Below are 15192 nucleotides of genomic sequence, written 5' to 3' on the forward strand. Positions count from 1 at the left end.
TTTCTTAATGTGCAATGCAGATTTAAGACAACTTATTTGAATTAAAAACACAGCATTAATAGCTATATAACATCATTAGATTTTAAAGTACATCAGTAACACTATATACACAAACGTAAAGAAATCGATTAGTATGAGAGAGGGAAATAGTTGTAAGACTGAGGCTGAACTTCTCAACACAATAATAAAGAACTCTCTTGGCGGCCAACCAATTTCCAAAGACAAGCTACAGGAGGAATTTACTAAGTATGAGAGAAAGCTGCAGCTATGGAAAGATGTTAAGTAGAGTTATTCATCTTCAAAGATTTAATTCCTAGAAAGTTATAGATCAGTAAAAAAAAAAAAAAAAACCTGAGTTTTCCTGGATTCTATTTTTCAAACAACAAAAATAAGCCCCAGAAGACTATAAGGATACGCATACCTCTGTACAATTTATCACATAGTTTCTATCTATCCTCCATCCTAACATTATTCTGTAGGAAAATTGAGCTCAGAAGTAAGATTGAGCAATATAATGTTTTTTTCTGAACAGTAAATGCATTTGAGATTTCCTCATCTCTTTCTAAAAGGTAACTTCACATAAATAAACACTAGTTTATTACTAAAAATGTGAGGGGAGATTAACTTCTTCCCAAATTCCAACCAATTAATACTTCCTGAACTATAACAAGCATTTTTATTTGTTGAGGTACTACAATGGACAGCACCTTCTCTCAGAGAACAGTAGCAGCCTATGACCATAGATCCAATGTATAATGTCTACTGAACATGTAAACATTTTACCAAGTGGCTGCTTGCTTCATACAAAGAGATTATAGAGACTCTTTCACCAAAGAATGTGTATGCCAATCTGGTGAAGTATACTCTAATTCTCTCTGAAAATTAGAAAGTCCTTTTTCTGTAGGTTTCTATGATGTATGATAAACTATTGGGCAAGAAAGTTGCTTTTCGTACCACTCAAAAGGAAAAGGATGAATAAAAATGTATGTTACATTTAATAAAGTAGAATCTTGAGTCTAGTTTATAGCATCTTCTCACTTTCGCCCTTATATTTTAGCAAGGTATAACAGGAGAATATTGCCTTGAATGCTGTAAAATACAGAAATAATTATTCTTGTAATTAAATGCTTGATATGTTCAGAGTATTCTTTGTATGAAACACAGAATTTCTCTTCTAGAGGTAATGCTCCAATATCTACTAACAGATCAGATTAAGATAATAGTTTAAGAGACTTCACTGGCATAATTGGTTTAAGATCAAGCAGAAGAGACCATTAAGAATTAAAAACAGTGGAGTAAGGACAAGAGAGAAATGTGACCTCAACATCCCAAAAAGGCCACTGAGATCATAAATTTAGAAGATTCTTCAACTGGCAGCAAGATAGTTTTATAGTTCAGACAGCGACTCCAGAATTACAGAACTAGGAAAAACTGAATAGCCTACAAAACCAAATCAAGAAGAAAGTATTGAGGAGAACCTATTCATTAACAGCTTTGCTTCCTCAAAAATCACTAAGAAAATTAGTCATTCAAACCTTGGTATTAATAAGACAATGCATCAAGAGCCACTGTAAGTCTTCAAGGATTGGCTACTGGATGTTATCTTCATGAATGCAATACTGGAGACCATAAAAGGAGACACAGGAAGTCTTCAGGGAAATGCAGATGCAAAGATTATTCCTTAGTCCACAAAAGTCAATTTGCTGTGCAAAATGTGTTCTTGTAGTTTATACGATAATCTTCTCAGAGAGACAGATGAAGAAAAGCAAGTTAAAATTGCTAAAAAAGCATCACATGAGAACAAGCCAACATCTGCAGGCACACTGAAGTGTTTCCATAGAAAAATACGTAGTAACCAATATATACAAGTAATCAAAAGGCAAGGAGATAACATTTTAAAGTTTGAACTGGCCAATAAATTATGAGAAGCAGCTACAGAAAGTTGAATAATAAACTAAGGGCGAAAACAAAAAACCTGAAGAAAATGGGTATGAATCTTACTGATTTTGCTGGGGAAAGTTTAAAACCTTAAGATTTTTGGGACATACTATTAATAGCAATAGCTGTTTCTCAGGATTTAAGAAGATCCTGCATGGCTAGACAGATATCAGGCATTTTGGCTGTTTGATACAAAGAATAATTTTATTCCTTTTTGCAAGTGCATAAAATAAAATCCCTGCTCCCAGCTCCAAAACTACATATTACAGTGATAAACTTGGCATTCTGATGTGGGGAATGTAGCAGGTTGTAGGAAGCAGCCATTATAAGCCACTGAACTACTATGGTGCAAGAACTACATAGGTGAGGGGAAATTCTCAATATGGACACTGCAGACTGTAGCAGGATGGCCTTCCACAGTTGCTCCTTATGGGCCACCATCTCTCCCCAGCAACCCTAAGCAGGGCACTGATAATGAATTCAAACAATAGTCCCAAAGGAAACATAAAATGGAAGGGTCTTTTGCCCTACTTAGGCTACCCTTCCACCCTACTCTCTTGTAGAGTGCTTGGCCCTCCAGACTTTCTCCCTGGAGGCCACACTCCAACCCAAGCACTGACCCTGAGGGGTTCCTCTCTGGATTCTTTCCCCCCTCCCGCCGTACAGGCTGGATTCTTATTCCCAGTCTACCTCCAGGCCATCTGCCTGGGGTTTGGTCCTGTCCAGGATCTACCACAGGAGCTTCCTTCTCTCCTGACATCCTTTTCCTTCAGGGAGAATCACAGAAGGCAACACCCCTCACCAACTGAGCACTACCAGTCCTTTACGGAAGTCACCTGACTTCTTCCCAAGTGGGTCTGATAACTGACCTAAGTAATTTGATCCCTAGATAACGAAAGTCAACTGGGGAGGGTAGCTGATCCATTATAGGCCAGGCTGAGCCTGATTCTCCTTAAAGGAACTGCCAGCCTGTGACAGAGACATAACACAGGGCACAAAAACTGCTAACAGATTCTCTCCTGGGGGAAGCATGTATATTTAATGTAATTAAATACATCTACTATTTAATTCACTTTAAACACATTCTCATAAATAAATAGATATGTTGTGGACAACAAAAAGCTGCCAATACACAACCAATTTAAACACTTTTGCCAGCACTTCCAGTTATGACATTTAAACCTAACCAACACAAACACACCAAAAACAAGCTCAGTTAACACTGAACTGGTTGTAATAGGAGTATGAATCCAGTCACCCTATATTTGTGATTTTACTTCATGATTTTTCACCATTTTGATCCAATTAATTGTGACACCTTTCTTCACAAGAAGATTTAAGAGTAGAAATCTGGCTCCTCAATTTTAAATGCTAGAAAAGAAGGAGCAAATTCAACATGTTCAACCAATCACATTTGAACTTTTTGTTCCTATTTATTATGCACTTAGCCTTTGACATTTGCATTTTGGACTAGGCACATTAACTAAGTAAAGGAAGAGCACTATAGTGTCTCCAAACCACTATTCAATACTGGACTTGTATGGTTAATTATATCAAGCCAGATTTTTTTCTGGTGTCTGACAGTGGTCAGCTACTTGTAATGTGCTGAATCCCTTTGATTCCTCCTTCAATTGTTCTTGTAAGTTTAATGCCTCTTTGTAGTGTCCCTGGCTAAACAAAACCTATGCCAGTTGTGAGCAATTTTGTGTTCTGTGGAGATTTCAAAGTATTATGGCAGTTGGACCTAAAACACAGAAACACAATCTAAGGTATAGCACAACATTAATGCAAACTACACACCTTTTAAAGCATATCAGCAGGGTCTATATGGGGCAAAGCTCACCATGTTAGAGCACTTTACAATTCACACCCCTCTTGAGCACTATGCCACACTGTGTAGACAAGCTCTACAAGTTCCATCAAGCATCGCTGGGAAGCTGGAGCATTTTTCAATCGGCTAACCTTGAGGCTGATAGCAGCTCTGGAAGAATTTTTGTACTTCCAGAGCGTGCTTTATTCCATTTCCTTAGCAAGCGTCATACTTCATTGTCATACTTTACACTTATAGACAGGAAGTAAAGTTTTCAAAAGCACTAGACGTCCCATTCTCAAACGAAACAGCAACACTTGGGAGCCTAAATCACTTAGGTGCTTTTGAAAACTATACCCAGCATCTTCAATCACTTAAACACAATATTTTAATACATATATAATCAACAGCATTAAGGAAGAGCTATATGCTTATGGAAATCATTGGGTCATTTCCCATTTTTGACCAACCAAAACGGATTTTAGTTCAAGATAATTCTTTTCGTTTGTCCTTTAATCTTCCTCCTTTTTATTCATTTGCAGCATATAATAACACAGACCTGCAACTTTAGGTCTTGAGGAGTATATCCATGGCAAAGTGATTCAATGATTTCCCATTTGCAGGATCACACTCAATGTAGTATTCTTTCAATACAATAGTTTCAGTTGATGGAAAATCTGATCTTGAAGAATCCAAATACATTGATTTATGCACATCTGAGCTGAGCACAAATGCTTTCTATTGCTACTTAACTTTTGACAATATTTACATTCTAACGTAAGAGGATTACTTTATCATTACTTCAGTTGTAAGTAATGGAACCATTTCCCACCACTTCTTTCATCTTCTGGCATACTGAGTCAGATAAATAAATACACTGAAATTTGGTCATCACTACATACTAATCCTCCATTTGTAATTTCACTGCTGCTATTCAGATCAATAGCTTTCACATTTACTAGTTAGAATGAGAACCAACCTCTCAAGATTGAAAATTATGATTTAATAGCAACCTTTTAAATTATATGCCTTGCACACTATCCAGAAGCTTTAGATTCTAATAAATCAAGCCCCCAAAACAGTTTGCAACTACATCCATACCCCTTCTCCACATCCAGTGACAGCTGATTTCACCTACAAGCCATACCCCAACTCAGAGATTTCACCCATTCTCCTTCCCCTCTAAGCATCTATGCCAGGGGTCGGCAACGTTCGGCACGCGGCTCGCCAGGGTAAGCACCCTGGCGGGTCGGGCCAGTTTTATTTACCTGCTGACGCGGCAGGTTCGGCCGATCGCAGCCCCCACTGGCCGTGGTTCGCCGTCCCGGGCCAATGGGGGCGGCGAGAAGCCGCGACCAGCACATCGCTCACCCGCACTGCTTCTCACCGCCCCCATTGGCCCGGGACGGCGAACCGTGGCCAGTGGGGGCCGCGATCAGCCAAACCTGCCGCGTCAGCAGGTAAATAAAACTGGCCCGGCCCGCCAGGGGAGCCGCGTGCCGAACGTTGCCGACCCCTATGCCAGTCATTTGGTACAGAGGTTGATTCAAGTGATAGATTACATACCAGTTATTAGTTCTGCAGTTTCATATTTGAGTTCCTTCAGAACTCTTGAGTGAATCCCATTTGATCCTTATTACTGATTTAGTAGTTCATTACTGTTTAATTTACTTGAATTTAATTTATAACCCTCTGTTGACATCTCAATTTGGGACAGTTCCTCAGATTTTTTTTGTCCCCTAAAAAGAATGGCTCAGATGTGGGAGACTCCTTCAGCTCCTCAGCAGTGTAGACCAATGCAAAGAATTCATTTAGATTTTCTGCAATGCCCTTTTCTTCCTTGAGTGCTCCTTTAGCACTTTGATTGTCCTGTGGCCCCACTAATTTTTTGGCAGGTTTTCTGCTTCTGAAGTTCTTAATTTTTTTTTTTTTTTAATATTTGTTTTTGGTAGCAGCACTTCAAATTCTTTTTTGGCCTGCCTAATTATACTTTTACAATTGAATAGGCTAGCTAAAATGCTGCTGAGGTATACTTAAACTGAAATGGTGCTTAAAATATTTCCCATATTTATGCAGAATGTATTAAGCCTCCAAAGGTGTCAATCCCTTCTGTGGTATAGCTGAAACCACCTACTCGTATTTTAGACTTTTTCCCTTAAGTTTTTTTTTAAAATGTGGTCTTTGATGTTTTTTGGAACTTGCTTGGTTTTTTAACAATACACTCTTTTCCCAAAGTTAATTCTCTAACTTCCTGAACTGTCTTACTTATTGCCAGTGTTATTTGGGGAAAGCAACCTAAGTGTATTTTAAGTGGCTGTTCAGATATAACTGTATAACAAACTCCTAGTGTGTAGTGTAGCAATCTTATTCCTCCAGTTACTATGTATTCTGTAGAAAATAAAGTAATGTATAACTCCCATTTTTTATGAGAGTGAGCTACTGGTTGGTCCCCTTGCAATGGTTTTTGAGAAAAATAATTGCTCCTATCTTGAATTTTTCCAGTTAAGCCAGAGACGACATCTCTTCTTTTAACATGCATTCTTTCATGTTGCTTCTTAGGTGAGTTGAATGGAAGATATTTCTTGGGTCCTAAGGAACTTCTCAATAACACATTGATGCTTTTGTGTTCAAGAATATAAGTCTCTAAAAATACCTATTTTGTTCATGTGTATTTGTTAAAGGTTGATAATATAGTAGGAAAACCTAAGTACTGTAGAGCAGCATGCTTTCATTTTCAATTCAAACTTAAAGGCACTTGAAACCTTGTTAGAGAAATATTCTAGGTTCTGAAGAATTATGTACGGGAAAGTGTATTCTTGGTTTTGACCAGTTGAACTGTTCACATTTTTTTTTTTTTAATTTGAAACTGCATTGGCAAGTTTGACATAAGAGGCTTATTAGTTGTGCTTTTCCCAGGGTACAGGTCTGTCTCATCTTACGCTAGGGTTACGTTCCACAGTCAGCGCCTAAAGCGAAAATCGCGTATAGTCAAAATTACATTGAGTGTAATGGCGGGCGGAATCACCCACACTACAGAAACAGTATTTAAATTGTTATTTTTCTCTTTTTGTTTTTGCCGACCGCGTAAAGCTGAAATCGCAAATGTTAAATGCGCCTAAGATGCGACAGACCTGTACATACAACTAACAGCCATCTTACATCTTCACCAAAACTTTATTAACACACTCCTGTTCATATGGTTCTGATCTACAGTGAAACTGACCAGACTCTTATTAATTGCAGTATTCTCTTTGGGAAACCTATGAATAGCTTTGCTGCTGCTGTTTGTTTGCAAAGTGGAGAGGACAGCAATGAACTGGTGTTCTATTTGGTTAATGGCTCAGAAGTTATCTTTGCTTTCATATGGGGTAGAAAGTTTATATTACAGCCTAAATTCTGCAGAAACTGATACCCATATTTGCCAGCAAATGCCTCTGGTGAGATGGGAGAATATCTCTCACAGCACAATGGAACCCCCCCACCACCACCACCATAGGTGGTTTTAACTGCGTAGTGGGACCTGGAATACATAGTTGGTGTTTTTTTTTTTTTTCTTTTGAAGTTAGACATACTAAATTCTGATTTTTTTCACACTACCCTCCTCCCCCACATGGATAGCCCCACCTAGTAGGCTGTCAGTTTTTGAACTTCTATTTCACTGGAATATTTACAAGTTTTTGAACAGAGAAACATGAGACTCATTTAAATAGGAAGACTTCAACTATTTTAACAAATTGAAAGGGAAGTGATGGAAAACTTCAATATTTTTGTTATGCCTATTAGAGAGCAATCAAGTAGTAGAACTGCATAGATCAGGGGTCGACAACGTTCGGCACACGGCTCCCCAGGGTAAGCACCCTGGCGGGCCGGGCCAGTTATATTTACCTGCTGACGCGGCAGGTTCGGCCGATCGCGGCCCCCACTGGCCGCGGTTCGCCGTCCCGGGCCAATGGGGGCGGCGAGAAGCTGCGCGGGCGAGCGATGTGCTGGCCGAGGCTTCTCGCCGCCCCCATTGGCCCGGGACGGCGAACCACGGCCAGTGGGGGCCGCGATCGGCCGAACCTGCCGCGTCAGCAGGTAAATAAAACTGGCCCGGCCCGCCAGGGTGCTTACCCTGGGGAGCCGTGTGCCGAACATTGCCGACCCCTGGACTGGCAGATAGCTAATATGATGCTGATTTTTAAAAAAAATGCTCCAGAGGTGATCTTGGCAATTACAGGCCAGTAAGTCTAACTTCACTACCAGGCAAACTGGTTGAAACTATAGTAAAGAACAGAATTATCAGACACATAGATGAACATGATATGTTGGGGAAGAGTCAACACAGCTTTTGTAAAGGGAAATTATGCCTCTCCAATCTATTAAAGATTCTTTGAGGGGGTAAAAAAAATCTGAGCAAGTATGATCCAGTGGATATAGAGTACCTAGACTTTCAGAAATCCTCTGACAAGGTCCCTCACCAAAGGCTTTAAGCAAAATGAGCAGTCATGTGATAAGAGGGAAGGCCCTTGCACGAATAAGTAAAAAGATAGGAAACAACCGACAGGATAAAATGGTCAGTTTTCATAGTGGAGAGAGAGGTAAATAGCAGGATCTCCCAAGGATATGTACTGGGACCACTGGTGTTAAACGTATTAATAAACTATCTGGGGAAGGGGCAAACAGTGAGATGGCAAAGTTTCCAGATGATAGAAAAATTACTCAAGATAGTTAAGCTCAAAGCAGACTGTGAAGAGTTAAAAAGGGATCTTACAAAACTGGGGGACTGGGCAACAAAATGATGGATGAACTTGAATGTTGATAAAAGCAAACATAATCCCAACTATACATAACAAAATAATGGAGTCTAAATGAGCTGTTACCACTCAAGAAAGATCTTGGAGTCACTGTGGATAGTTCTTTCAAAACATCCACTCAATGTGCAGCAGAAAAGCAAACAATGTTAGGTACCATTTGGAAAGGGATAGATAAGACAGAAAATATCATAATGTCACTATATAAATCCATGGTAAAACCACACTTTGAATACTGAATGCAGTTCTGGTTGCCCCATCTCAAAAAAGATATATTAGAATTGGAAAAAGTACAGAGTTAGGCAACAAAAATGATTAAGGCAATAGAACAGCTTCCATCTGAGGAGAGATTAAGAAGTCTGGGACTGGTCAGCTTGGAAAAGAGACAACTAAGGAGGGATATGATAGAGGTCTATAAAATCACGAATGATGCGAATAAGGAAATGTTATTTATCCCTTCACATAACTCAAGAACCAGAGGTCACCTAATGAAATTAATAGGCAGCAGGTTTAAAACAAACAAAAGGAAGTACTTTTTCACGTAACACACAGTCAACCTGTGGAACTCATTGCCAGGGGATGTTGTAAAAGGCAAAAGTATAACAGGGTTCAAAAAAAAAATATATATATATAAGTTCCTGGAGGATAAGTTAATTGATGGCTATTAGCCAAGATGGTCAGGGATGCAAACTCATGCTCTGGATGTCCCTAAACATCTCACTGCTAGAAGCTGGTTCTGGATGACAGGGTATGGATCACTGAATACATTTCCCTGTTCTCTCTCTCTCTCTGGAGCATTTGGCACCAGTCACCATCAGAAAACGGGGTATTGGGCTAGATGGACCATTGGTTTGACCCTGAATGGCTATTTTTATGTTCTTAAATTAGTAATTCCATTAGCCCCTTCAGTACCATTTAACATATACTATAAAACCGGAAAGGAAAGAAGATGGAGAAGAACCTTGTGTACTTTTTCTGATTATTTGACCAAAGCCAAACTAACCACTGAATGTACCTAATCTGAACAGCATGCAGCAAAATTCCCACTACTCAGCATGAGTGTAGATTCTAATATACTTTGTTCTATCTCTCGATTTGTTTCATTCAGAAAAAAAACAACTAATAAATATATGTAGGAACAAAAGGTCAACAATTTGTTTTGTAAAGATCATTCAACTGTATCTGTACACGTGCATACGTACATCCACTTCCCCAAACAAAACAAAGTACAGAGCATTAACCTTAACTTTGAATACTCTTGCTTTTGTCACTGTCACAACCTACATATTAAAAACTTTATTTAAATGTGCTGGTTGTATATTTTGCCTACTTGTTCGTATGCAATATGGCTGTCATTCTACGTAAGTCACACCAGAAGTGCTTTTTCCTCCCCCCAGGAACAGCTATAGTTTCACTGTAACCTCAACACAAAGAAGCTGCATTTCCTCCCTCTGCCACCACCACCGCTGCACAAAAGAGTGAGAAGGAAATTTGAGCATTGTGCCCCCTCTTCAAGGAATGCTCCTGAGGAAACTCAGAACCACCATTTATTAAACACAGTTGATAACTGGTTCTTTAAAGAGCTTTAACATATTGGAACTATTCTGTAGCACCCAAAACGAGATAGGTGCTTTCCAAACAAAAAACAACAAAACCATAGATGACTTGTCAACTACTAGCAAAAGTTGTTGTTGTTTTTTAAAGTCTTACATTGTACAGTTTCTGTAAGAAATTAAAATATTCTCAAAAAACAAACAAAAAACCAAGTTTGTTTTCCTGATAAAATGGACACATACTATGTACAGTTTTTCAGTTTTAATGAAGGTGCATGTTTAGCACCCAGGTGAAACACACAAGCTATACCGCACAGCACACACATGACCATTATGGGCTGGCGCTGTCTATAGAAGCAAAAAGATAAACTAGTCTGGAATATAGTTTAAGTTAACATGGTTATGCAACAAACAGTATTACACTAAACTATTCTTACAATTGTTAGCGCATTCCCCAGCCCCTCCAGATGTGTTTTATAATGTATGGCATGACTGGGACAAGGCAAGGTAGTATGGCATGATTCCTGACACTGTTTACACTGATTTACATGGCATTATTGGTTTGGAATCTCCACTTAAGTTGTTAGCATCACCCTGTGTGTAGTGGGACTACCCTATGTGTTGTGGGACTACCCGGGAATCCTGACTAACACTGTGGTACATTTAAGACTAACAGAAGTATTGGGAGCATAAGCTTTCGTGGGTAAGAACCTCACTTCTTCAGATTCAAGGCTCTGTTGCTTTTTACAGATTCTGACTAACACGGCTACCCCTCTGATACTGTGGTACAGTAAACCTGTAAAAGCGCTGAGGTTGTCACTAACTGGTTTAAGTTAAATCCTATGGAAAGACTAAGGATATGTCTGCATTTGAGCGGAAAGGTGATATTCCCAGCTCGGGTAGATGTAAGGTGCTAGCTCAGCTTGAGCGAACACCTAAAAATAGCAAAAAGAAGAACAGGAGTACTTGTGGCACCTTAGAGACTAACAAATTTATTAGAGCATAAGCTTTCGTGGGCTACAACCCACTTCTTCGGATGCATATAGAATGGAACTAAAAATAGCAGTATATCCAGAGTGGCATGGGCGGCACGGACTAGCCGCCCAAGTATATACCCAGCGGGCGAGGCAGGATTGTACTTGGGGCTGCTAACCTAAGTGATCACCCATGCCCGAGCACACACAATGCTATTTTTAGGTGCTAGCTTGAGCAGATCAAGCGCAGATACATCTATACAAGCTGGGAATCACATCTAGCTCAAAACATAGATGTAACCTAAGCCTGCACCATCATTCAAATAAGGTTTCTAAACAAGTTCTAAGACTTGTGCTGTCACAAACTGATTTGGCGACTTATAATATAAAACATTATTTTCTTCAAAACTATTAGTTGCAAAATGGCCAACGCCCTAGTACTGCCATGTCAATCCTATGAAACATTTCACCTAAAGCCTTCATTAGCATCACAGAATCATCGAAAAGTAGGGCTGGAAGGGACCTTGATAGGTCATATAGAGCAGTCCCCTGCTGTATTACTAGACCATCCCCGACGGCTCTTTGTCTAACCTGTTCTTAAAAACCTCCAATGATGGAGATTCCACAACCTCCCTACATAATTTGCTCCAGTGTTTAAACTTCCTAACTGTAAGGACATTTTAATGTCTAACCTAAATCATAATGAATCAATTTATTTCACCCTTTCCTTTCTAGGCATAGGAAACGGTATTGTGTGATTATAGAGCTGTGAGGTTTAATATTTGTATGCACTTTAAGACTCTTGGATGAAAAATTATATATAAACAGGTGGGTAAATATTCATGAAGATTTAAATACACATTTAAAGCATCCAGAGAAATAAAGCTAAAGCATGATTATATTAAAGACTTCTATGCTTCTATTGTAATTATACAGTTAGTGAATACTCTTGTCAGAAATGGAATAACAGAAGTCAGAAATGACCTGGATAATCTATTTTATCTCCCTGCCAGTGCAGGACTGTTCTCTATATTAAATTTTCCCTCTATTTTTGCCTTGTTATGTCCAATTCCATCCCATCCTCATACTAAACTATTCTTCTCCATTGTTGGACTTATGCCTTTTCACCTCACCTTCATCTCCATTTAATCAAGTGCATATTTGTCTCTTTTATTCTTTCCATAAGTCACTTCCTTCTATCCCTCTGATCAGCATGCTGCTTTCCTCTTAAATCCTAACTTATAAATCTTTCCAGTAACCCTGACCTGAATACAAGACACTTATTTCTCCAACTGTATAAAATTAATATAATCCCTAAATATCAATAATGTTTTGTTTTCTTAACACTATCAGTTTCCCTATTTAGGGTTCAGTAATTTTGACAAATATTTTAATGTTCAGCATTTTTAAAATATTTATCCCACCAGATATTGTGCAATTTAGTAACTAAAGAAATTCTGAAGTCGTGCATTACAAAAAGAAACACCTATAATATTTCTCAATTGGTACATTGTCTAGACAGTATAATTCTGTACATGTTATAGTGACTAAATAAAACTAGCAGAATTTTAACTGGGAAAATATCCACATTTCTCACCCAGACACAGAAGAAACAGGATTTTGTTGTTGGGTTTTGGGGGCTTTGTTTATTTGATCTTTGATTTTTGGACAAGTCGCTGATCAATAATAAGTTTTCCAATCTTGCATATCCTATTTAAAATCAGACTTATTAAAAGACATATCACAGACTGTTTTCAAGATCATTGCTCTGCCACCTTCTGTAAAAGTTAAGTATCTGCCAAAACTTCATCAATGAAAAAATACACACACTTAGATGACAAAACACTATACCTAGATTCTAGAAGTGCTCATATATAATAATACCCTACTGAAGGGTTTCGGAAGCTTACAGATCACTTGTGCTATTACAAAATAATACTAAAATAAAATATAAATGTTACGCTACAAAATATACATAATACCTGTTTTCATGCCAAAACCAGATTTCTGTTTCTGATACTATTTCTCTCCCATTGTCTCAGAATTACTCCTCTGCTACCACTATCTACTTCCTCACACCCTTTACTTCCCATCTCATATCTTTCTTAAACAATGAGAAGATATGACCACTTATTTTGGCAAGACAGATCCCCAAGGATTGTGGGATTCACTGGTTTTGCCATTAGCCGCAAAAGCAGCCTCCCTTCTAACTTCTCCCTTTCTGAAGACAATTTCAATTTATACCATTTGCACACCTTCACTGCCATATGTTCTCAACAGCACCCTTTCCTTCACCACCTTCCTCACCAGCAGGCACATCTCAAAAGCAGATAAAATGTATTGGCAAGTTTAGTTTCATAAACTAACCCCAGAAAAAACTTAGGGGACTTGCTGTTACTCATTCAGAAAGAGTATGGTCTCCTTCCTACCTTTTTTCATCACTTCAGGACAAAACTGATTAATACAATGCTGTTTGCACAGACAACTGTACTCACATCTCTTCTTTCTCGGAGCTAACACACACATGAACAAAAAGGTGATCCGCCCCTCCTCCAAAAAAATGATCAAAACATTGGCCTTCTTTCACTGTAGAACTGTCTGAACAACTCCTCTTTCAACCCCCGCTTCCAGAAAATCCTCACTTCTCTGACAGCATCTGATACACTCTTCTTCTGGACAAAAACCCTCTCCCACCTTTGCGCGGTGCTGTTTACCCAGTGAGGCTTCTACCCTTCCAGGTAACAAACGAGCCGGTCAAAAGGTGTCGTGCCCCACGCCCCCCATCCCACACGGGGAAGTTCGCCACTAGAGAAATACAATTCGACCGCAGAGCTCCCTGCCTGCCATCATGTCCCCGCACCCACGCCCCTCCTCCCCTCTCTGACACCCAGCCCCCGAACGGGCTGCACCGGCCTGCTCCAGCTTCTCCGCAGGGCAGCAGGGACAGGAAGTTCCCGGGAGGCCCATCAGGGAGAACAACTCGCCCACCCGGGCGACCCCCCCCCCTCCCCTCCCCTCCCCTCACACTTTGGATTCCCGCTCCTTACTCGCCACCCACCCGCCGGGCTCCTGCCCCTCTTCGCCCCCGCCCCTCCCCGGAGCGGGCTCCCTCTCCCGCACTCTGAGCCCGTGACAGCTGCCCCCCGCCGCGGGGCGGGCTGTCAGCGCGGGGTCCCTTCCTCCCCCCCGCCCCGGCCCCGGGGCAACCTGCGTAACCCCGCGCCTCTGCCCTCAGCCTCTCCCGCGACCCCGCCCCGGCAGCCGCCCCCGGCCCGGCAGCCAGCTTGGCCGCCCGCTCGCTCACTCACCCGTCCGTCCGTCCGTCCGCCGCCCCCCTGCACCCCGCTTCTGCCGCTGCCTCCTCCTCGCTGAGGCTTCTCAGGAGACACTGACACCGGCGCACGGATACCCGCTGGGCGCTATTTTGGGGAAACAAGGCACAGGCGGAGCCGGAACTAGTTTTTCTGTCACTCTCTTCTCAGCCGCCACCGAACGACCTGTGGTATCCTTCCGCGCCCCTGTCCTGACGGCTACCGCTGGGATACAGCCGGCCGCTCAGCAGGCAGGGAGGTGGGGTGCTGGGGAAGGCCTATAATCTATCTCAGGCAGAGGGGACTGACTGGGCCCTAGCGACACAGGTAGCAGCAGAGGATTATTTTGTATGGGCACAGGGAGCGGCGGGGTGTCTGATCTTTACACCCGACCCAATCCGAACAGAACCGGAAGCTGATAGGCAGCGGGACAGAGTGACTGGAAGAACAGTCCAATCAGAGAGAGGAAGGGGGTCAGGAGGAGTAAAGTGCCAGTCAACCGGAGAGCAGCTGGTGCGTGGGGAAGTTATGGAACGCGGAGTTCTTGAATGACAGGAATAAACACCCAATCAAAGACAGAGAGAACGGGACGCACCAACCAATCAAAACTGAGTACTCTGCAGCTGGCTTGGAAGGAGGCCTGGCGGTGGCTAAAGCCCTTATAGGGAAGCGCATGCGCACAAAGGACCCTTCGTCTTCTCTGTCGCTCTTACTTTAAAGCAAGTGACGCATGTACGTGGGGTCCGTCTCCCATGCAACAAGAGGCGCATGCGCAAGCAGCCCCCTCAGGGCTGGGTTTGTTCCCTTGTTTGC

The 15192-nt window shown here is 41.2% G+C and overlaps 1 protein-coding gene across 7 annotated transcripts in view; it reads right to left on the minus strand.

Moving 5' to 3' along the window:
• Window positions 1–14400, minus strand: part of MEF2A (myocyte enhancer factor 2A) — a 145024-nt gene extending 130624 nt beyond the window's left edge. For 5 of the 7 annotated variants that reach the window (XM_054041390.1, XM_054041388.1, XM_054041384.1 and 2 more), the window contains exon 1: window positions 14377–14400. The gene's annotated coding sequence lies outside the window, so the exon portion shown is untranslated. Of the gene's footprint in view, window positions 1–13563; window positions 13709–14376 lie in introns of those variants that run through there. The other 2 variants (XM_054041386.1, XM_054041391.1) reach the window with 1 other exon arrangement.
• Between the last annotated feature and the right edge of the window lie 792 nt (window positions 14401–15192).

This window comes from Malaclemys terrapin, chromosome 10 (genome assembly GCF_027887155.1).
Source record: "Malaclemys terrapin pileata isolate rMalTer1 chromosome 10, rMalTer1.hap1, whole genome shotgun sequence".
In the NCBI taxonomy this organism is placed as follows: Eukaryota; Metazoa; Chordata; order Testudines; family Emydidae; genus Malaclemys; species Malaclemys terrapin.